Raw genomic sequence first — 23,442 nt, 5'->3', positions numbered from 1 at the left:
TCTCTCTGTTTCTGTTCCTGTCCTTGTCGGATTCTTGTTTGTTGTGTTTCATGCCTGAGCCAGACTATCGTCATGTTTGCTGTAACCTTGTCCTGTCCTGTCGGAATCTGCCGGTCTATCTGAGCCTACCTATGTTTGGTTATTAAAGAAGCTCTGTTTAAGTTAGTTCGCTTTTGGGTCCTCATTCACTCACCATAACAATTTCACCATTAAACGTAGCTAGGTTTATGTAATGTTCCCTCGAGCTATCAAGCATTGTTTCATGATAACATTTGGTAGGTAGAAAACCAGAGAAGGCTGGTGGGAGGAGCTACAGTATAGGAGAATGGGCTCATTCTAATGTATGGAATGGAATAAATGGAATGGTATCAAACGCTGCCTTTACTGTCAATATTACTCGCCAATGTGCAATCATTGGACAAAAAATTAGACGAGGTACAATCACGAATGTCCTACCAATGGGACATCAAAAACTGTAATATCCTATGTTTCACAGAATCGTGCCTGAATGATGACATGGATATTCAGCTAGCGGGATATGCGCTGCACCGGCAAGATAGAACAGCACACTCCAGGAAGATATTGGGGGGGGGGGTCTGTGCATATTTGTAAACAACAGCTCATGCATGAAATTTAAGGAAGTCTCTAGATTTTGCTCACCTGAAGTAGAGTATATTGTGATAAATTGCAGGCCACACTACTTGCCTAGAGAGTTTTCGGCTATACTTTTCATGGCAATTTATTTACCACCACAGACAGATGCTGGCATTAAGACCGCACTCAGTCAGCTGTATAAGGAAATAAGCAAAAAGGAAACCACTCACACAAAGGCGGCGCTCCTAGTGGCCGGAGACTTTAATGCAGGGAAACTTAAATAATTTCTATTAAAATGTTAAATGTGCAACCACAGGGATAAAAATTCTAGATCACCTGTACATCACACACAGAGACGCGTACAAAGCTCTCCTTCGCCCTCTATTTGGTGAATCCAACCACAACTCTATCCTCCTGATTCCTGCTTACAAGCAGCAATTAAAGCAGGAATCACCAGTAACTCGGTCTATAAAGAAGTGGTCGGATGAAGCAGATGCTAAACTACAGGACTGTTTTGCTATCACAGACTGGAACATGTTCCGGGATTCTTCCGATGGCATTGAGGAGTACACCACATCAGTCACTGGCTTTATCAATAAGTGCATCGAGGACGTCGTCCCCATAGTGACTGTACGTACACACCCCAACCAGAAACCATGGATTACAGGCAACATTCGCACAGAGCTAAAGGGTAGAGCTGCCGCTTTCAAGGTGCGGTACTCTTATAAGACAAGGTGACGGAAGCTTTTAAGAAATCCTGCTAAGCCCTGCGACGAACCATCAAACAAGCAAAGCGTCAACACAGGGCTAAGATTGAATCATACTACACCGGCTCCGATGCTCATCTTATGTGGCAGGGCTTGTAAACTATTATAGACTACAAAGGGAAGCCCAGCCGCGAGCTGCCCAGTGACAAGAGCCTACCAGACGAGCTAAATCACTTCTATACTCGCTTCGAGGCAAGCAACACTCAGGCATGTATGAGAGCATCAGCTGTTCCAGACGACTGTGTGATCACGCTCTCCATAGCCAACGTGAGTAAGACCTTTAAACAGGACAACATACACAAGGCTGCGGGGCCAGGTGGATTACCAGGACGTGTGCTCCGGGCATGTGCTGGCCAACTGGCAGGTGTCTACACTGACATTTTCAACATGTCCCTGATTGAGTCTGTAACACCAACATGTTTCTTGGAGGGAGTTGAAAGTCCGTGTTGTACAGCAACAGCCCCAAAACATCACTGCTCTAGAGGAGATCTGCATGGAGGAATGGGCCAAAATACCAGCAACAGTGTGTGAAAACCTTGTGAAGACTTACAGAAAATTTTTGACCTCTGTCATTGCCAACAAAGGGTATATAACAAATTATTGAGATGAACTTTTGTTATTGACCAAATACTTATTTTCCACCATCATTTGCAAATAAATTAATTAAAAATCCTACACTGTGATTTTCTGGATTTTCCCCCCTCATTTTGTCTGTCATAGTTGAAGTGTACCTATGATGAAAATTACAGGCCTCTCTCATCTTTTTAAGTGGGAGAACTTGCACAATTGGTGGCTGACTAAATAATGTTTAGCCCCACTGTACATACTACCTCAATCAGACCGACTAACCGGTGTCTGCATGTAGCCTCGCTACTTTTATAGCCTCGCTGCTATATATAGCCTCGCTGCTATATATAGCCTCGCTGCTGTTATTTTTCACTGTCTTTTTACTGTTATTATTTATTTCTTTACTTACCTATTGTTCACCTACTACCATTTTTGCACTATTGGTTAGAGCATTTCACTGTTGTAGTCGGCGCACGTGACAAACTTTGATTTAATATGATTTGAAGACAAAAGAAGAGAGGTCAATCTTGAGGATAGAGCTTGCTCAAAAGGGGTGCTTGCAAGTTCACCGTGCTTACTCAATAACTATTTTGGTTTGCTAGATGGTGTATTCATGACAAGTTGGAAAATCTGAACCTCTGAGTTAAAATTAAGTTATTTGCGTAGAGCTTCCTATTGGTTGATTTTGATACTTTCCAAGTGGGAAACTCAGACCTCACAGCCACAAAGTCATAAACCACACCTATTTCTACATTTTATCTTCTTAAAATCGGATTTTCTCTAACCCTAACCTTAAATCTAACCCTAAACTTAACCACAATGCTAAACTTATGCACTAACCCTAACCTTAAATTAAGACCAAAAAGCAAATTTTGGTTTTCATGACATTTTTCACGATATAGAGCCCTACTGTGGAGGTGTCATAATACCCATAAAACCTACCATTTATTTTTCCCATAGGGAATTTTAAAAACACTTAAAGGGCTGTGTTTTGTGTATCCTTACCATGGCATGACGTTTTGATAACCATGTAAATCTCTCGCGGACAAGGTGACTTTTAGCAATTTATTCGCCTCTATCAGATTCAGAAATGCTAATTAGCATCAAAGTAGACATCATGCAAAACTACAAATCCCTGCAAGCTCCTGCATGTAATCTTTAGCTGACACCTTTGCTAACAGGTATTGTGTCAATTTAAAAGATACACAAGATAGTTCACAGAATTGTCCATTTAAAGAAATGTAGCCAAATGCTTACTTGCAGGCTCCTTCTCAACAATGCAACAGCAATTACAAATGATAAAACATAAGAATACAAACATAAAGTAAATGGCTCGGTAGAATAGAATAAACCTTTTATCATAAGTATAATACAGGAAGGCACAATATTTACAAGTTTCAGGGAAGGGGGGATTGAGGGGCAAGTGTTTAAATGTGTTTAAATTGTGCAGTATTAACAATAGTAAATAAGAGTCTGGTAGCAGCAGTTGTGATGTGTGTGTAGCATGAATGTATGTGTGTGTGGGTGTGTGTGTGTGTGTGCGCGTGTGCATGTGTGTGTGTGTGTGTGTGTGTGTGTGATATGACTGGTTTCACATTTGTTTCCACCGACTATAAGTTAAAATAGATCTAAAACAAGTGTCATTTTATATTTACAATCCCCTTATCCAAACAGATTACTCATTTACCTAGGTCTTATTAATAGCTCTTATCAAGTTGTAAATTACAGTGCATGGAGAATGGTGTTATTTCTATCAGAAAAAAGAAAGTTGATGTTTTTCCACTTGGAACCGATAGGTTGCTGGACCTTATTCATAGTTTCCTCACGTGTAAAGGTGGTGGAATTATGAGAGAATTAATACATGCATTTCCCCATACTTAAATTCAAGAGGGACGTGTGTAAAAAAGGAATTAAGTTAATTTTACGTATGCATACCTCAGGTCTAAATTCCCCCCATAGAGAAAGAGGATGCAATGCCTCATGATGAGTTGGGAAACCAGAAGGTAGTGAGGTGCTAAATCTTTGCTGGGCTGTGTTGGGGTCGTTGACCCACTGTAATAAAGGCTGGCGTCTTCAAAAGCTCTCATTAAATGCTTGTAATTTTTTGTCTAGGCCAGAGTTGTCCTGGCAGGCCACACAGCTGTTTTCCCCTGGCACGGTGAACCTGATCGTGTCAAAGTAGACACTCCTCATCATCACCGTTCTCTCTATGTTTCCCTTCCTGCTCTCTGTTGGTCTCTTTCTCCCCGTGTATTCTCTCTCACAAAGAAGAAGAAAACACAGAAATCAGACCTGTGAGGAAACCTGCACACCACACTTTTCAGAAAATACGAAAACTTAAGGAAACCTGAACACAAGTTTGGGAGAAGTTATATGTGCACAGTGTTCCTCATTCTTACTGTGACTAGACCATGCTAGTTCACTCTTATACAGTATTTAAATAACTTGCGCAATGCTAGTTTATTCTGACTTCTGTAAGTAATTTCAATTTTGGACAAACTGTTGTCCAATATTTGACATTTCTTTCCACCAGTGTTTGTTTTTCATGGTACTAAAATCAATGTTTAATTCCTGTAAGGATTTCATTGTGTTTGGAGATCACTGATTTAGTTTATATGTTATTCAATACTTTGGCTTGCCGAATAGGGCCCTTTATACAGCTCTGCCTCATTCACTTCTCAATAAACTAAGTTATGCTCTTCTGTTTTCAATATACAGCATAATATTTTATTGTTCACTAACTATATAGCTTTCAACACTCAAAAACGTGACAATACAAAGCTAAAACACCACAATGCACATTAACCCCCCTCAGACTCCCTGTCCTTGTTTTGTGTGATTGCTAACCTAAGCGCTGCCATCGGCCTTGGTGTTGCCAAACAGCCGATGTAACGGCTGTGAAAGAGCCCCAACAACGAGGGCTGATTACGACATGGCCATGTAAATCAGCACTTTAACAATGCACTAATGGCTTCAGGATTCGGAGGAGACCACCCAGGTTATATTGAAAGACAGCTTCCCAACCTCGTAAAAATAAGACCAAAATGAAGATGTTACTGACTGATCCTATGCAGGCTGAGCCCCACAGCCTGAGAGTCTATGAAACTGTAAGCGTTCTTAATAAGAGATGATAAAAGTAATGTGCAGAGTTTCAAATGAGAGAGCTGTTTAACTAGAGGGTGTTTGTACACAGGTCTGTGTGAGTGACCGTTACATGTCTGAACGAGCAAAGGTGAATCTGAGCAAAGGTTTAGAAAGTGCACGTGTGTTCAGGGAATGATGTGTCACACTGAGTCACACTTAAGGCTTTGTTCTTACTTTAGCTCCAACCAACCTTCACTTCTTCCGTCAGATCTCCCCCTTCACCCCCGTGCCAGGGCAGCGTGTCAGTCAGCTCAGTGTAGCTAATCACAGGTCAGTCTATCTATACTGTAAAGTACAGTACATCTCTGTGACCCCGTGGTTCAACCCTGGTTCACATTACTCTGCCTGTAAGATGTGCTGTTTCATTTATCACTATAATGATAGGTTAGGGGAGTAGAAGAGGTCATAATAGCATGGGGTAAACTATAACCCTTGTGTACACTAACACGCTGAGCATTGCTGACAAGTCAGAGTGAGCCCTGAATTCGACTGCAGCTTGGCTACTCCTGTTCTGGGCCTCTTGTATTCAGTTGGTTTTGCAGCTCATTATATTTTGAAGATCATTATGTGCACATTTGTTTCTCTGCTCCCTCTCATTCTGACGACAAACTGTTTCCTTGACACAAGTCCTTCTTGCGAGTGACCAATGTAATGTGTTTAGGCTATGTTGGGTCCATAATGTCCTGTGAGTGGGTGTTTAAAGCCCTGGGGGCCAGGTCACTGGGTGTCCTGGGACCCTTGTCCTGGTAGAGAGAGGGAGGGCTGGAGGGTAAGAAGCTCTGTTAGCAGGGGCCATAAATAACCTGTTTATGAACTAGGGCCGGCTCCATCTAAGACATTTTGAGACAAAAGATCACAGGACTAATGCAAACAATGAGTATGGTTACATAATGTGATTACTGTGAAAAGTCAGATGAATATAATAGTTCAAATTAAAATGTTTACATGCTTTGGAAGAAGAACGATTTCCTTAATAATCCTGTTTACATGGACACATCTGAAATCAGGCTACCTGATGGCACTCTGATCAATGCCGAAAATCACCAAGCAAACTAAACATTCTACCACAGCAACCATGTTATTTTTGGGACATATAAAGCTTGTATGTGAAAACTACTTCTAAGATGCATACATTCAGTTGTTCTGAACTCACTTCACTCACGCTAGAGGGAGGCTCGCCCGGCTGGCGCCAACACATGAGCAGATCAAATACACTGCTGGAACACCGATTAAGGTGTTTATATGTCCTAATAATTAGAAAGACTGCCCTGAAAACCAGGTGTTTTAATCGGCGTAAGTTTACTTTGATTTTGAACTTATGCCGATTAAGATAAGCAGAGTAAGGTGTTTACATGACTATTGCATAATCTGCCTACTGGCATAATCAGTTTAATATCAAATTATTACTGTGCATGTAAACGTACTCAGTGTGTGTGTGTGTGTGTGTGTGTGTGTGTGTGTGTGTGTGTGTGTGTGTGATGCACACCGTGAAAAACAAAACATATTGCAGACTTGTTGAGCAGAACAGCCATTCTTTCAGGAACTGTTGATTTCTCCATCTCAGAAAATCCCCAAAGGATCACCACATCGTATTATACTAGAAGAGGTGCAGAAAGACGGACAGGGTGAAGTCTCCGTGGAAAGACGGACAGGGTGAAGTCTCCGTGGAAAGACCGACAGGATGAAGTCTCCTGGGAAAGACGGACAGGATGAAGTCTCCTGGGAAAGACGGACAGGATGAAGTCTCCAGGGAAAGACGGACAGGATGAAGTCTCCTGGGAAAGACCGACAGGATGAAGTCTCCTGGGAAAGACGGACAGGATGAAGTCTCCTGGGAAAGACCGACAGGATGAAGTCTCCTGGGAAAGACGGACAGGATGAAGTCTCTGTGGAAAGACGGACAGGATGAAGTCTCCGTGGAAAGACGGACAGGATGAAGTCTCCGTGGAAAGACGGACAGGATGAAGTCTCCTGGGAAAGACGGAGAGGATGAAGTCTCCGTGGAAAGACGGACAGGATGAAGTCTCCGTGGAAAGACAGACAGGATGAAGTCTCCTGGGAAAGTCGGACAGGGTGAAGTCTCCTGGGAAAGACGGACAGGATGAAGTCTCCTGGGAAAGATGGACAGGGTGAAGTCTCCTGGGAAAGACCGACAGGATGAAGTCTCCTGGGAAAGATGGACAGGGTGAAGTCTCCGTGGAAAGACGGACAGGATGAAGTCTTCTGGGAAAGACCGACAGGATGAAGTCTATGTGGAAAGACCGACAGGATGAAGTCTCCTGGGAAAGAGCGACAGGATGAAGTCTCCGTGGAAAGACTGACAGGATGAAGTCTCCTGGGAAAGACAGACAGGATGAAGTCTCCGTGGAAAGACGGACAGGGTGAAGTCTCCATGGAAAGACCGACAGGATGAAGTCTCCGTGGAAAGACGGGCAGGATGAAGTCTCAGTGGAAAGACCGACTGGATGAAGTCTCCGTGGAAAGACGGACAGGATGAAGTCTTCTGGGAAAGACCGACAGGATGAAGTCTCCGTGGAAAGACGGACAGGGTGAAGTCTCCATGGAAAGACGGACAGGATGAAGTCTCCGTGGAAAGACCGACTGGATGAAGTCTCCGTGGAAAGACGGACAGGATGAAGTCTCCTGGGAAAGACGGACAGGATGAAGTCTCCATGGAAAGACGGACAGGATTAAGTCTTGCTTCTCTCATTCCTTTACTTTTCTTTTCCTTCTGAGACGCAGTGATAAAGCTAAAGGTCAAAGTCTATGCCGTGTGCCAGGCCTTGCCAGGGTGTGGGCAGATAACTGGGCAGGACCAGAACTGCCATCCTGTGTGACCGATATAGGCTACCCTTTCACAGAGAGCTGAGGTATTGAAAAAAAGGCCTCCTTTCAGACAGAGCAAACACATCTTTCTGTTTTCATGTGGAATTTGTTAACTTGTGAATTTTGCATTTGCATATTGCTAGTGCTGTGAACACACTTCATAGCACATATATACTTGCTATTCAATAGGGAGATTTGCATTCACCTGTCTGGTTATTTCTGTAAGTGAATATAACGAAAAGGAAGCAAGGATACAAGGGAAGGTAGGTCAAGGGGAGGAAGGTCCTTCAGACAATTGAGATGCATCTCTGTGAGGAATTGTTGCAAGGAAACACTATAGACCAGGTATATTTTCTACGAATATTGAACAGTCCAAGTACATGACATCCTTGAGAAATGTAGGAGATTAATGTTGAAAGTTACACTTACACTGTGTAAGCAATAGGGAAATGAGAACAGAAGCCATGGATTTGACGGAAGGCAACCTAGTGGTTAGAGCGTTGGGCCAGTAACCGAAAGGTTGCTGGATCGAATCCCCGAGCTGACAAGGTAAAAGTCTGTTGTTCTGCCCCTGAACAAGGCAGTTAACCCACTGTTCCCTGGTAGGCCGTCATTGTATAAAATAATTTGTTCTTAACTGACTGGCCTAGTTAAATAAAGGTTACATTTCAGAATACAAAAAACAAAAAAGAACTAAGCTAATGGATACCACACACATTTGTAAATGTTTGTAAAAATATCCTATTAGATACATGGCCTTGATATGCATACTCCATTCACATACAAAATTACTTATACATACCATACATTCCCCAATTTGTAGACACACACAGTTATGACCCCAGCCTTATTACCCCAACCCGCTATGTCCAAATTTACAAACACATCTTCGACACTCAGAATATACCTCCCCACTTTGTAGTTTAACACACAACTGCCATACACACACATCCTTAAGAAATATATCCTTAAAGAAAACATGTTCCATGTGCTCTCTCAATACAGGCATAACAGCCAACATACTGTATATGTACACCCATCCGCCATACAGTGCCCATATGCCCATCACACAGACACACTTCCATTATTCCCCTGTCTTATACATCCGACACAGATAAATCCCAGCGGTAGCGTGCGGAGCACAGCTTAGGACAATACGCCAGGGCTCAGTTTTATTGGAGAGAATGAAATGCATAGAAATATAATGAATAGAACAGGAGTCCCAAACAAGTGAAAACATTTTTGCCTGTTCTATTCGTTGTATTTATATGCAACCTATCCGATAGGCGAAATACAGGGCCCAGGCTTTTCTTTACCAGCTTCTCCTGTCCACACACTGTGTGTGTGTGTGTGTGTGTGTGTGTGTGTGTGTGTGTGTGTGTGTGTGTGTGTGTGTGTGTGTGTGTGTGTGTGTGTATGTATGTATGTATGTATGTATGTATGTATGTATGTATATATATATATATATATATATATATATATATATATATATATATAGACCTAGTCCAGACAGTCAGTGCCCAGAACAGAAGGTCAGCAGCAGGGAGGGGAGGTGGAATGTAGGACTGGAGAACAAAGGGATAATGAGTGAAAATGGAAACACATAGTGGGCATAGAGAGGAACAAGGCATTCCTTATGGGGTCACCCAACTCCCAAGTGAATGTCCTGAAGTCACCCTGGTTACACTGGGAGCATCCAACTCCCAAGTGAATGTCCTGAAGTCACCCTGGTTACACTGGGAGCATCCAACTCCCAAGTGAATGTCCTGAAGTCACCCTGGTTACACTGGGAGCATTCAACTCCCAAGTGAATGTCCTGAAGTCGCCCTGGTTACACTGGGAGCATCCAACTCCCAAGTGAATGTCCTGAAGTCACCCTGGTTACACTGGGAGCATCCAACTCCCAAGTGAATGTCCTGAAGTCACCCTGGTTACACTGGGAGCATCCAACTCCCAAGTGAATGTCCTGAAGTCACCCTGGTTACACTGGGAGCATCCAACTCCCAAGTGAATGTCCTGAAGTCACCCTGGTTACGCTGGGAGCATCCAACTCCCAAGTGAATGTCCTGAAGTCACCCTGATTACACTGGGAGCATCCAACTCCCAAGTGAATGTCCTGAAGTCGCCCTGGTTACACTGGGAGCATCCAACTCCCAAGTGAATGTCCTGAAGTCACCCTGGTTACACTGGGAGCATCCAACTCCCAAGTGAATGTCCTGAAGTCACCCTGGTTACACTGGGAGCATCCAACTCCCAAGTGAATGTCCTGAAGTCACCCTGGTCACACTGGGAGCATCCAACTCCCAAGTGAATGTCCTGAAGTCACCCTGGTCACACTGGGAGCATCCAACTCCCAAGTGAATGTCCTGAAGTCACCCTGGTTACACTGGGAGCATCCAACTCCCAAGTGAATGTCCTGAAGTCACCCTGGTTACACTGGGAGCATCCAACTCCCAAGTGAATGTCCTGAAGTCACCCTGGTTACACTGGGAGCAGGGACACAATGAACTCATTCAAAAAGGCAAAGTCTACTTGATAATCTAGACATCCTTTGGTTTTCCAAAAAGTTAAGCAATTTCATCCATACTGTGATATAAGAAACTTTAAGGAAAATGACCCTGTTGCAGAGTACGCAAGGTGAAACCCCATTAATTGCTTAATATACAGTACACATTACAACAGACAGGATTTAGTAGAGAGTATATATTACTACAACAGACATGATTTAGTAGAGAGTACACATTATTACAACAGACAGGACTGAATAGACAGTATATATTATTACAACAGACAGGACTGAATAGACAGTATCAAATCAAATAAAATACAATTTTATTTGTCACATACACATGGTTAGCAGATGTTAATGCGAGTGTAGCGAAATGCTTGTGCTTCTAGTTCCGACAATGCAGTAATAACAAGTAATCTAACTAACAATTCCAAAACTACTGTCTTGTACACAGTGTAAGGGGATAAAGAATATGTACATAAGGATATATGAATGAGTGATGGTACAGAGCAGCATAGGCAAGATACAGTAGATGGTATCGAGTACAGTATATACATATGAGATGAGTATGTAAACAAAGTGGCATAGTTAAAGTGGCTAGTGATACATGTATTACATAAGAATACAGTCGATGATATAGAGTACAGTATATACGTATGCATATGAGATGAATAATGTAGGGTAAGTAACATTATATAAGGTAGCATTGTTTAAAGTGGCTAGTGATATATTTACATCATTTCCCAAGTGGGAAATATTATTACAACAGACAGGACTTAATAGACAGTATATATTATTACAACAGACAAGACTGAATAGACAGTATATATTATTACAACAGACAGGACTTAATAGACAGTATATATTATTACAACAGACAGGACTTAATAGACAGTACATATTATTACAACAGACAGGACTTAATAGACAGTATATATTATTACAACAGACAGGACTTAGTAGACAGTACACATTACAACAGACAGGATTTAGTAGAGAGTATATATTACTACAACAGACATGATTTAGTAGAGAGTACACATTATTACAACAGACAGGACTGAATAGACAGTATATATTATTACAACAGACAGGACTTAATAGACAGTATATATTATTACAACAGACAGGACTTAATAGACAGTATATATTATTACAACAGACATGATTTAGTAGAGAGTACACATTATTACAACAGACAGGACTGAATAGACAGTATATATTATTACAACAGACAGGACTTAATAGACAGTATATATTATTACAACAGACAGGACTTAGTAGACAGTACACATTATTACAACAGACAGGACTACTACTGGAGCCCACGCAACCATTAATCATAGCCATATACCCCTTTCCTAGCTAAAAATGGCATGTATCTCTGGAAAACAATGATGTGTGTGTGTGTGTGTGTGTGTGTGTGTGTGTGTGTGTGTGTGTGTGTGTGTGTGTGTGTGCATACGTGTGTGTGTGTGTGTGTGTGCATACGTGTGTGTGTGTGTGTGATTGTATAGCACTGTGTGTGTGTTTTGGGGTGGGAGGGGGTCTTTATTATGGGAAGCGTGGGCAACTAGCGGAAAGCTTGCCCTGTCAGCAGCAGATCCACCTTGCAGAGGCTGTGGGGAAGATAATGAGACGGAAGTGAGAGGCGGCAATGCCCTGATAAAGACTGATAATTTGAGGCTTTCTAAACAGTTTAGTGTGTGCCATGGAACACGGTGACACTATTGGGTCACATTTCTGATTGTACCAGAAAGACTCCAGCAAGATTGTGGGAGAAATCTGCATGTCAAAATGACTGCAGTTCTTTAACAAATATCTGTAAGTGCAACTTGTGCAAACAGACAAAAAGATGAATGATGGACACCCAGACAGACCACATGGATTAGTCCTAAATTGTATCCTCCATTGTGGTCTGGAGAATCTTCATTTTCAGCTTTCTTCCAATTGTCATACAGAACTGGCCGTCTCAATTTCTTTGTAATTTGCAACCAAATACACAATTTGAGTTGTATTAATTGTCCTACTTTTCAGTCACTCTGCTCCCTGTCTGCTTTTGTTGGTTTAGCAATTTATCCAAACACAAATTAGCGTCATTGCACCACTACACAAAACTGTGAAAATGAAAGCACAAAACGGGACAACATTATTTCTTGGAGAGGATACTATTGTATCCGAGAGGGGTCTGGATTAGGACTGAAATGATTCTGGATTTCACCACTACTTGTTCTGCCCATCACTGAACATGTTCTTAGTAAGACATTATCTGCAGTTCTTTAAGTAAAACAGACATCTAGACATTTTCCTTGCAGTGTTACCTGTATCAGAGCTTGTCTGTTTCGGTTGGCAAGCTCAACAGTCAAGTCGCCCTGCGTATCTATCAATGCATTCTGCCTAACAAAAGCCACAGCACCCTAGACAAGGGCACCACTATATGACTGTTTGCCAACAATGACGTATCTGTGGTATTCACAGACGTGTTTGGTTTTGGGCTGGGTGGGTGGGGACAATTCATTTTGATTTCAATCACACTGTTTTCTTTAGTTTCCTTCGCTGTTCTTCCTCTTTTCTGACACAGAAGCAGGCGTTGGAGCAGCTCCACGCCCAGTAGAGACAGCTAGATGAGACAGTGGTATTATTGGTATAGAATGGGTTGGACATGATATGGACCTTTAGACACCCTACAGTAGTACAATAGCATGGATACTGGAAACACAGTGAGAAAGGCCCTGTATATTCTAGTCATAATATGGATAAGTACAATATTTAATGTGAGTTAATGTAGCACAAAGAAAAGGACAGGGAACTTTCCTAGTCCATAGAAATCCAATAGGAAGCATCATAATCCGCAAAAACATTATGTTTGTCCTCTCTCTCAGACCAAAGGTTGAGAGAACGCCAAGAGCGTGCAAAGCTGTCATCAAGGCAAAGGGTGGCTACTTTGAAGAATCGCAAATATAAAATATTATTTGATTTGTTTAACACTTTCTTGATTACTACATGATTCCACATGTGTTATTTCATAGTTTTGATGTCTTCACTATTATTCTACAATGTAGAAAATGGTCAAAATAAAGAAAAACCCTTGAATGAGTAGGTGTGTCCAAACTTTTGACTGGTACTGTATATATATAAAAAAAGGATTTGTCTGACATGGTAAAGCAGTTATCCCCCAGCCTGTTAGTTCTCTAGAACCCCTGACAGATGATGTTGCTGACAATATCCTGATAGTATCCAACTTCACCTCAACACCGAACTAGCACATCTCAATTCGTTCAAGTAATACTTTCACAGAGGAGCATCAATGAATCAACTGAAGATCCAAACAAGAGAACCTGAACATGTGTCAAGTGCAGTGTACTGTAGGTATTCATCTAAATATATGGCTCTGGGCAAGTGAGCGGCTGCAAGAATGCCCTTGCCACAAGTCATGGGTCAAATCAAAATGTATTTGTCACGTGCGCCGAATACAACAGGTTACGGTCCTTAAATACTATTTTATCTTTTTTTTTTTACAGTTCTGTTAAACATAGTTTTTTTGTGACGAACTGCCACATCCTCTCTGTTCTCAAAAATAGTTGTATCATGATGAATTTGTATATTTTTCACCTTACAGTGAAATGCTTACTTACAGGCTCTAACCAATAGTGCAACAAAGGTATTTGGTGAACAATAGGTAAGTAAAGACATAAAAGAAACAGTCTAAAGACAAACAAATAACAGCGGCGAGGCTGAATACAGTAGTGAGGCTGAATACAGTAGTGAGGCTGAATACAGTAGTGAGGCTGAATACAGTAGTGAGGCTGAATACAGTAGTGAGGCTGAATACAGTAGTGAGGCTGAATACAGTAGTGAGGCTGAATACAGTAGCGAGGCTATATACAGTAGCGAGGCTATATACAGTAGCGAGGCTATATACTGTAGCGAGGCTATATACAGTAGCGAGGCTATATACAGTAGCGAGGCTATATACTGTAGCGAGGCTATATACAGTAGCGAGGCTGAATACAGTAGCGAGGCTATATACAGTAGCGAGGCTATATACAGTAGCGAGGCTATATACTGTAGCGAGGCTATATACAGTAGCGAGGCTATATACAGTAGCGAGGCTTATGTACAGTAGCGAGGCTATATACAGTAGCGAGACTATATACTGTAGCGAGGCTATATACAGTAGCGAGGCTGTATACAGTAGCGAGGCTATATACAGTAGCGAGGCTATATACAGTAGCGAGGCTATATACAGTAGCGAGGCTGTATACAGTAGCGAGGCTGTATACAGTAGCGAGGCTATATACAGTAGCGAGGCTATAAGAGTAGTGAGGCTACATACAGACACTGGTTAGTCGGGCTGATTGAGGTAGCATGTACATGTAGATATGGTTAAAGTGACTATGCATATATGATAAACAGAGAGTATCAGCAGCAACAAATTGAGTTTGGGCACACAATGCAGATAGTCAGGGTAGCCATTTGATTACCTGTTCAGGGGTCTTATGGCTTGGGGGTAAAAACTGTTGAAAAGCCTTTTTGTCCTAGACTTGGCATTCCGGTACCGCTTGCCATGCGGTAGTAGAGAGAACAGTCTATGATTGGGTTGGCTGGGGTCTTTGACAATTTTCAGGGCCTTCCTCTGACACCGCCTGGTGTAGAGGTCCTGGATGGCAGGCAGCTTAGCCCCAGTGATGAACTGGGCCGTACGCACAACCCTCTTAAGTGCCTTGCGGTCGGAGGCCAAGCAATTGCCGTACCAGGCAGTGATGCAACCAATCAGGATGCTCTCGATATTGCAGCTGTAGAACCTTTTGAGGATCTCAGGACCCATGCCAAATCTTTTTAGTTTCCTGAGGGGAATAGGCTTTGTCATGCCCTCTTCACGACTGTCTTGGTGTGTTTGGACCATTCTAGTTTGTTGGTAATGTGGACACCAAGGAATTTGAAGCTCTCAACCTGCTCCACTACAGCACCGTCGAAGAGAATGGGGGCGTGTTCGGTCCTCCTTTTCCTGTTGTCCAGAATCATCTCCGTAGTCTTGGTTACGTTGAGGGATAGGTTGTTATTCTGGCACCACCCGGCCATGTCTCTGACCTCCTCCCTTTAGGCTGTCTCGTCATTGTCGGTGATCAGGACTACCACTGTTGTGTCGTCTGCAAATTGAATGATGGTGTTGGAGTCGTTCCTGGCCATGCAGTCGTGGGTGAACAGGAAGTACAGGAGGGAACTGAGCACGCACCTCTGGGGGGCTCCAGTGTTGAGGATCAGCGTGTTCCTACCTACCCTCACCAGCTGGGGGCGGCCCATCAGGAAGTCCAGGATCCAATTGCAGAGGGAGATGTTTAGTTCCAAGATCCTTAGCTTAGTGATGAGCTTTGAGGGTACTATGGTGTTGAACGCTGAGCTGTAATCAATGAATAGCATTCTCACATAGGTGTTCCTTTAGTCCAGGTGTGAAAGGGCAGTGTGGAGTGCAATAGAGATTGCATCATCTGTGAATCTGTTTGGGCGGTATGCAAATTGGAATGGGTCTAGGGTTCTGGGATAATGGTGTTAATGTGAGCCATTACCAGCCTTTCAAAGCACTTCATGGCTACGGATGTGAGTGCTACGGGTCTGTAGACATTTAGGCAGGTTGCCTTTGTGTTCTTGGGCATAGGGACTATGGTGATCTGCTTGAAACATGTTGGTATTACAGACTCAATCAGGGACATGTTGAAAATGTCAGTGAAGACACCTGCCAGTTGGTCAGCACAAGCCCGGAGCACACATCCTGGTAATCCGCCGTGTCACTGGGCAGCTCGCGGCTGTGCTTCCCTTTGTAGTCTGTAATAGTTTGCAAGCCCTGCCACATAAGACGAGCGTCAGAGCCGGTGTAGTATAGTTCAATCTTAGCCCTTTATTCACACTTTGCCTGTTTGATGGTTTGTCGCAGGTCATAGCAGGATTTCTTATAAGCTTCGGGGTTAGAATCGTGCACCTTGAAAGCTGCAGCTCTACCCTTTAGCTCAGTGCGAATGTTGCCTGTAATCCATGGTTTCTGGTTGGGGTGTGTACGTACAGTCACTATGGGGATGACGTCCTCGATGTACTTATTGATAAAGCCAGTGACTGATGTGGTGAACTCCTCAATGCCATCGGAAGAATCCCGGAACATGTTCCAGTCTGTGATAGCAAAACAGTCCTGTAGTTTAGCATCTGCTTCATCTGACGACTTTTTTATAGACCGAGTCACTGGTGATTCCTGCATTAATTGCTGCTTGTAAGCAGGAATCAGGAGGATAGAGTTGTGGTCGGATTTACCAAATAGAGGGCGAAGGAGAGATTTGTTTGCGTCTCTGTGTGGAGTACATGTGATCTAGAATTTTTTCCACTCTTGTTGCACATTTAACATTTGGGAGAACTGATTTAAGTTTCCCTGCATAAAAGTATCTGGCCACTAGGAGCACCACCTCTGGGTGAATGGTTTCCTGTTTGCTTATTTCCTTATACAGCTGACTGAGTGCAGTCTTAGTGCCAGCATCTGTCTGTGGTGGTAAATACATAGCCACGAAAAGTATAACTGAAAACTCACTAGGCAAGTAGTGTGGCCTGCAATTTATCACAATATACTCTACTTCAGGAGAGAAAAATCTAGAGACTTCCTTGGATTTCGTGCAGCAGCTGTTGTTTACAAATATGCACAGACTGCCCTCCCTCGTCTTGCCGGTGCTGCGAATATCCCGCAAGCTGAATATCCATGTTGTCATTCAGCCACGATTCCGTGAAACATCGGATATTACAGTTTTTGATGACCAGTTGGTTGGATATTCGTGATTGTACCTTGTCTAATTTATTGTCCAATGATTGCACGTTGGCGAGTAATATTGACGGTAACAGCAGCTTTTCCACTCGTTTTCTGCAGATCCTCTCGAGGCATCCCACTCTGTGTCCTCTGTACCTGCATCTCTTCCTCTTGCAGATAACTGGGATGTTGGCCTTGTCGGGTGTTAGGAGAATGTCTTGTGCGTCCTGCTTGTTGAAGAAAAAATCTTCGTCTTATCCGAGGTGAGTGATCGCTGTCCTGATATCCAGAAGCTCTTTTTTTGCCGTAAGATAGTGGCAGAAACATTATGTACAAAATAAGTAACAAATAACGCGAAAACCCCCCCACATAATAGCACAATTGGTTGGGTGCCCGTAAAACTGCTGCCATTTCTTCCGGCGCCATCTTTCAATGGGTATGAGAGGGTATGAGAGAAGTGACTCAACACGCAAAACCTCAAAATATTGGAGAGCCTCCATAGGAAGCCTCTGGGAATTCCCTGGGACTGGATGCTCCTGGACCTGCCCTGTCCTCTGGGAATAAGAGGAGCAGTGACAGTCAGGGTGTTCCCCCCTCAGCTAGGCTAGCCAACAACATCAGCCTGTGGTCTGTGTGGAATGGTGACAACTCAGGCAGGCCTGTCATGAGGGAACGTAGTGTGGAGTATGTGCCATATACTGAACATGGGGGTGCTATTTTCCCCCAGGCATGGCAGTTTGTGCGAATGGGGAAAAAGCATACAGTGGCTAGTGCATTGTGTAGAAGGGTAAAGAGTGATTCATAACATAGGGAGGCTCTACAAGAGTATAGTCCAACATACCATAGTACACAGGGCTTCTTTACTGAAGCCCAACAAATCAATATGCATATGAACGCATTCACAGTATGTGTAACTATGCTTGAAATCAATGCAAGCAACGGGTGACAATGCTTAAGAAGGAGAGTAGGAAACTAAACAAAATACCTAAATCACTAATCAATGTGCTTCAGAAAAAGCACCTTCAGGAAACTACCCCAGAACTGGAACTGTCCTATAGGTGTTTTTAAGCAGGAAGGGAATCCCAGACAAGGTATAGACAATTCCTTGGGCGGCAGGGTAGCCTAGTGGTTAGAGCATTGGACTAGTAAGCGAAAGGTTGCAAGTTCGAATCCCCGAGCTGACAAGGTACAAATCTGTCATTCTGCCCCATAACAGGCAGTTAACCCACTGTTCCTAGGCCTTCATTGAAAATAAGAATTTGTTCTTATTATTTTATTTTATTTTACTTGCCTAGTAAAATAAAAAATCCCAGACAAGGTCGTCCTAGGCTATACAGTATGCTACAAACCATGAGTTGGTGTCTGTTGAAATGAGGCCACCCACAAAGTTAGCGTCATTGCCACAGAAGTCCCAGCTGACTGAGAGTCAGTCATCATCCCTTCTACCCTATGTGATAATCCACTGACATCTAAAATTCAACGAAGCATGTAGTTTGTCAGTATAATCTGCACTCATAAACTATATGACCAAAAGTATGTACCTGATCATCAAAATCATGGGCATTAATATGGAGTTGGCCTTCTGGGAAGGCTTTCCACTAGATGTTGGAACATTGTTGCGGGGACTTACTTCCATTCAGCCACAAGAGCATTAGTGCGGTCGGGCAATGATGTTGGGTGATTAGGCCTGGCTCGCAATCGGCGTTCCAATTCATCCCATTAAGATTTCCCTTCACTGGAACTAAAGGGTAGCCTAAACCATGAAAAACAGCCCCAGGCTCATCCTCCGCCAAACCTTACAAACTTACAACCTTACAGTCCCTATGCATTCGGGCAGCTAGTGTTCTCTTGGCATATGCCAACCTCAGATTCGTCCGTCGGACTGCCAGATGGTGAAGCGTGATTCACCACTCTTTACAGCTATCTGTCACTGTCAACTAGACCACACTACTGAGTACTGTTTACAGGCAATATAAAAAGTTACACATTTTACAGAGATAGTCCCCTATTCAGCAGAGACTGGGTGTGTGCGCCTATAGATTAATAGATTGTGTGATCAGTGTTCCTGATCCAAGATCAGAGTTTACGAGCATAGTGAATGTGATAGCAATAGCACCCAGGTCGTTTCTTTTGCAAACACTCCGACTTTACATAGCTATATCATACAATCACTAGTGTGAAGGGACGCTGTGTTGACATAATGATTGGGCAAGCTGCTGTGGACATTCAAGCAAAAATGAGGAATATCAGCTAGTGCCACAATGCTACCTCAGACTCTGAAGCAACAGGTGTAGACTGTTAACCACCTGGCAAGAGACACTCTCTCTCTCCCTCTCCCTCTCCCTCTCTCACTCGGAAAAAACGTTAGTTAATATTACCAACAGTGACTTAACTCCAGCAATATCAATATCAAGAGCATACTGTGTCATGAACTACCATAATAACAGTATTAAAAACATTGCTAATGCTAATACATTAGCAATGTTTGCTAATACACAATCTTCAAGTCGATTTAAAAGCTTGATCTTTTCCACCAGCAATGGTGAGGCTATAAAATGCACCGTTAGGAGTTTGATGTCAGAGTAACTCATCTAAAACACCTGCTTAAGAGCAGTTTAACAGCAAAACCTTATATTATATATAGTGTATCATTACAACTTCTAGGGGTCATGTGCATCAGATATTAATGTCAGGTTAAGTTCAACATCTGTTTTGTACTCTTTCTTCTCCTTTCTTGTGCTCCCGAAGGAAACTTGCCTCATCTTAGTCACTTTTGTACCCTACAATTATCTTGCTAAGAAGACATGTTATACTTTCAACTTCTGTGTGTGTTGAAAAAGAAAGAGAGAGAGAAAAAAGAGCTAAGAAAAGAAGCAGGTGATAAGCCAGCTAAGTTGTTAAAGTTTAATGCAAACAGACCCCAGGAATCCTCAACAAAGGCCTACCACACACACACACACACACACACACACACACACACACACACACACACACACACAGTTTGTATTAGTCCTCTGTAACTGACCTTTTGTCTCACATCGTCTTAGATGGAGCCGGCCCTAGTTCATAAACAGGTTATTTATGGCCCCTGCTAACAGAGCTTCTTACCCTCCAGCCCTCCCTCTATCTACCAGGACAGGGGTCCCAGGATGCCCAGTGACCTGGCCCCCAGGGCTTTAAACACCCACTCACAGGACAATATGGACCAAATCCTACCTTGAGATCTGTGCAAAGACTAAGAATGTTCTCACAAATCCCCCATTGATTTCTATGCATGATTTACACACAGGGACTAAGCCATTCTGTTCTGATAAGATGGGTAATAAATTGCCAGATTGTTATCTTGGTTTCTCCTCAAGTGGCCCTCAAGGGAACACAACCTTCTTTATCCTGGATTGTGGAGAAACAATACATCTTATCTTTAAACAGCCCCTTGTAAACCCTCTTAGTGACTTCCTGTGTATTTTTTGTGTGTGGCTAGTGACCTACGTCCTTGGGGCATCATGGGAAATGAAGTGTGTGGTCAAACAAATTGAGCCGCACATAAGAAAACCCTATGGGAAACCAGAAGACTAGAGGATCTTGCAATGAGAGCCATTAGGCCTAGTAACCGTTTACATTTGGGGACATGTTCACAGGCCCAGATTAAGACGACTTTCAAGTCCTTGACTAAAAAGAATGTTCGATGGAAACTCTCCATTGGTCCAGGAGTAGTACAGATGTAGGATCTTAATTTGGACCAGTTTGCTACAGCAGGAAAATAAATCTGCAGCAACAAGAAATGTGAATTATAAAAAAATTGACATTTTTGTAGGGGTGGATACATTTTTCGTAAGGTAAAATCAAGTCTGAAAATTCAAAGTGGAATTTACAAACTACAGAATACTTTTTAAACTTGAAATGAACTATATGTTTTAAATGTCCTGTATTGCAGGAAAGTTCTCCTGCAACAGTGTGATCAAATTCATATCCTACATCTGTATGAGTAAAAACAAGCAGTGGATTAGGCTACTATTCTACCTGGTATGTTAGCATAAACATTGGGATGTAGCCTGTATCTCCATCTGAAAGGGAAGGAGTCGTGTGGGGTGTCATGCTATAGTAGCCATGGCTGACACTTACCAAAACGCCTCTCTGGGTCTTCTTGTCATACGACAGACAACCATGGTCAGAGGAGAGGTGGAACAGGTACTCCTCCTTTTCTGCCACTCTTCCTCTTCCTCTTTTGCTTTCTCCTCCTCCGGTCAGTGCCTGATGAAGATCTTTCACATATTTCTCCCTTTTCACTCCCAACTCTGTGGCTTTCCCAGTCATCTCCTCCTATAGTACTGTAAGAGTACAAAGCAGGGGTTAAAACAAGAAGACACAACTTTAGTCCCCAAGGTTTCTTCTGGCATTGATCCTCACTTTTCAATCAGAGATTCTACTTAGCTACCTACATGTAGGTGTGTGGACTGGCCAGTCAATGATATTGATGCCAGTAAATAGGACTGGAGTTGTATAAAATTGCTGACGTGACTATACCGAAGTCTCACTGGAAGGACAATGCATACTTTAAATGCATGCATAAAGGAGGCTTAAAGATTAGGGGAAAATGTGCATTATGGGAAACAGCACCACTGTTTGCCCCAGCGCCTTTGCTATTGTTTTTGTTTTGTTGATAAAAACAATGTAGAGGGGCATTCGGCAGTGTGAAAAGAATCTAAAAATCAGTACACTGCTGTCCTATCGCACGTGCTACGATATTTTCAGTATGTTCTTTGTTGTTGTAACATCCCAAACAGACGTGGCAGTCTCACCAATTAAGAATTCCAGCTTTAAGGAAAGCATGCAAGGAACCCAAGGAGAAGATCATTAACTGCTCTCCAAGGGGCCAGGGTGCCAATTAACACAGGTTCAAACACACACACACTCACACATGCACGTGCATATCTGTTACAAAGCCGTTACTGCCTGTCATCTCCCAGATGGACAGCCAGAGAAGAGAGTAGCTATGTTCCATGTGTACATGAAAGCAAACATAGCAGTGCTTTGTTGCCATTCCTAAATGATACAAAACAAATGGTGCACTAAGTAACTTCTTAGTTGAAAGACACAGTGTGGCATTCACTCGGACACCCCTCAACACACACACACACACTCTCGTGTACGCACGCACGCACGCACACACACACGCACACGCACACACACACACACAAAGACAGGCCTTGTAAGGCTTCATCAATGTAATACACCTGTAAGCTGCACCATATGAGTGAATATGGATGATGAAACAAGCCTGCTGCTGTCCCTCTGGCTAACAGACCTGCAGTCACAGTGCTATGAGTCGAGGTACATAGTTGGGCCAGGTGCCTACTTAAGAAGCCTTATGAAGAGAACCCCAAACACACCTGGTGACAACACAGTCTGGAGGATGGTGAAGGAGTCGGGCCTCTACCATGTGTGTGTGTGTCTGTGTGTATGTGTGTGTGTGTGTGTGCGCATCTACATACATGCTTGTGTAAGCCGCATCTAGCCCTTACCTTCTCCGATCCAGGACGAGCTGCCGTCACTGAGGGCGAGAGTGAAACCAGCACCCAGGTCTTCGGCCCAGTCAACCCGCAGGAAATAGGGGATGCTTGGCTCCAACACCACACTGATCTGACCACTCATGCCTCCCAAATACCGTCCCACTTCTAGCTCCAGACTTGCAGCGATAGAGACCCAAGGGACAGACTTTAGACAAGGACAATCTTCATCATGTACATAAAACACTCTTAAAAATGTTTTAAAAAGTTTTCTGTTACGTATTTGGAGTATTAACAGTGGTTGCATCAATGCCGGGCATTGTTTCATTGCTCATGGTTTACTGTGAATACGAGCCCCCATGTAAATTCACTCAGGGATTGGGCAGTGTCATACAGTGTGTTGCAACAAAGGGCCTTTTAGGAGGTTGTATATGTGTGTGTGTGTGTGTGACGTTAAAACCACAGGGGATATCCATGGGGTCTGGCATTGGGGTGTTGGCTCTCTAACCACCAACAAAGTGCAGAATAAAAGAAAAGAGCACAACATCCTGGTTGTTTAACAGCTAACTCAATTAGAATGTTGTGTATCAAAACATATAGGTTAGGCATAGACTGAATCACTTCAATCCCTGCAGGTTTTGCCAGACAAAGATTTTATCCTCAATCCCAAAAATGATAATCTGAGGATTACAAACCAATCTCAGATTCCCCTACCTGCAACATTTCTTCAAATCTCCCAATACAGAA

General features: G+C 43.0%; 1 pseudogene; it reads right to left on the bottom strand.

Moving 5' to 3' along the window:
• LOC110525103 overlaps positions 1-23,038 on the bottom strand; it is a 54,033-nt pseudogene extending 30,995 nt beyond the window's left edge.
• Positions 23,039-23,442: the final 404 nt, after the last annotated feature.

This window comes from Oncorhynchus mykiss, chromosome 6, assembly GCF_013265735.2.
Source record: "Oncorhynchus mykiss isolate Arlee chromosome 6, USDA_OmykA_1.1, whole genome shotgun sequence".
Lineage (NCBI taxonomy): Eukaryota > Metazoa > Chordata > Actinopteri > Salmoniformes > Salmonidae > Oncorhynchus > Oncorhynchus mykiss.
Note: the sequence above shows the minus strand (reverse complement) of the source record. Positions and strands in the feature narration are given on the sequence as shown.